Here is a 1,939-nt window from a genome sequence, read left to right as displayed (position 1 = left end):
GACCAAGCCAAAAATGTATTCAAATGTATCCAATTTTCTTTTTTTACGTATCCATCTCATAATTTGTAAGAAAACCAAACATTTTGAAGAAATGACATAATTTAAACCATCCTAAGGACTTGGAATACGTGTATATTTTTATATTTCATAAAATCAAACATTTGTAATTTCAATTTATAAATTACATCTTTTATACATAAGTATTTGGCAAAGTAAGTATAAAAAATAACAATTAATATGTTACATTTGCACCTGTACACTATAAAAAGTGTGTGTAAAACTACTACTGAAAAATATCTANTTTAGCACCTGCTAACTCTCTGCCCATGCCTGCGCATGATTGTCCTTTTTTTCCAAGCAAATTTCTAAAGAAAAATTATCTGCGCAAAAACAACTCATCCCTTTGAAAATTTGCGACCAACTGAACGCTGAGAATGCAGAAGTGAATTACAAAACAGCTCGGTACTCACCAAAAGTGTTGCCATTTCTGTTTCTGCCGTCCGCCAGATTAATAAACAAAAATCGCTAGAATCCTGCTAAATCATTTAAATTTTGTAGACTCATGAATAAAAGTTTCTTTTATAATTTTGCAGTTAAACTTTATTTGATAAAATTAGAGATCATATGTTTATAAAAAACCACCAGTTTTTTAACAAAAACAAAATTGGAACTTCGTTATATGGTTTTATAACCAGTTTTGGGATTTTATGGCATTAAATAAAGTATAAAACTTGGTCATAAAATGTATTTACCAAAGTGTGATTGAATTTGACATTTCTCTCGTAAGAACGCTCCTATAATTTCAAATTGGAAAAAATTGTTTGTTTGTGTTTTTTGACATTTTAGTACCTTAAAAGAGAGCCACACTGGGTTGTCAATCACACCTTGTTTAATACACCTTGGATGTAATGTTGATTTTTTGGACTGCAAAATGCAAATGTAATAAATTGCGATCATTATGAATAAAATCGCTAAAACTAGCTGAGTGGAAAAGTCTTTAAAATGGCAACTCACCACGGTTGGCCAGTAGCAGTGTTGCCGCGTCGTCCCAAGAAAATGTATCACCGACCAAGCCAAAAATGTATTCAAATGTATCCATTTTTTGATTTATTTTTCTTTTTTACGTATCCATCTCATAATTTGTAAGAAAACCAAACATTTTGAAGAAATGACATAATTTAAACCATCCTAAGGACTTGGAATACGTGTATATTTTTATATTTCATAAAATCAAACATTTGTAATTTCAATTTATAAATTACATCTTTTATACATAAGTATTTGGCAAAGTAAGTATAAAAAATAACAATTAATATGTTACATTTGCACCTGTACACTATAAAAAGTGTGTGTAAAACTACTACTGAAAAATATCTATTTTGCAACAGGAATCTGTATAAATATACATACATATAAGATGTTCAGGATTCGATTTTGAACTTGAGATCTTTAAAATATACACATACATATACACATGAAATATTTAAAGTTGCAAAAATTTTGAAACTAAAACAACATTTCCTACAAATAATAAACACTAGGGGCTTACATTTACTCTATTTTAATCATTTTATGTGTTATTTTGCGCTCTGCGACAAATTTGGTATGTTAAAGTAAACAGGCAGTATTTAATTTTATTACACGGTGTGCAAATTTGCACACATTAAAAGAGGAAAATGGTTACCTTTCTTAATATGCGCAAATAAACAAAAAAAAATTAGAGTGTATTTAAAGTCTTTTCAGTAAAATTCGTAAAAATTAACTTAAATAAATCAAATTTAGTTTTTAAACAGTGTATTTTAAAGTACATTGAGATCTTCTTTCTTTTTATATTAACAAATGAGGATATGTGATATGAAAGAGATATATTTAATTTATATATATATTATTATTAATTAATCCCAACGGCTTTTTACCCTCCATTCCCACCCAACCGACA

The sequence above is a fragment of the Rhagoletis zephyria genome, unplaced genomic scaffold (genome assembly GCF_001687245.7).
Source record: "Rhagoletis zephyria isolate East Lansing unplaced genomic scaffold, Rhagoletis_zephyria_1.1 Rzeph_scaffold_03200, whole genome shotgun sequence".
Classification (NCBI taxonomy): Eukaryota; Metazoa; Arthropoda; class Insecta; order Diptera; family Tephritidae; genus Rhagoletis; species Rhagoletis zephyria.
Note: the sequence above shows the minus strand (reverse complement) of the source record.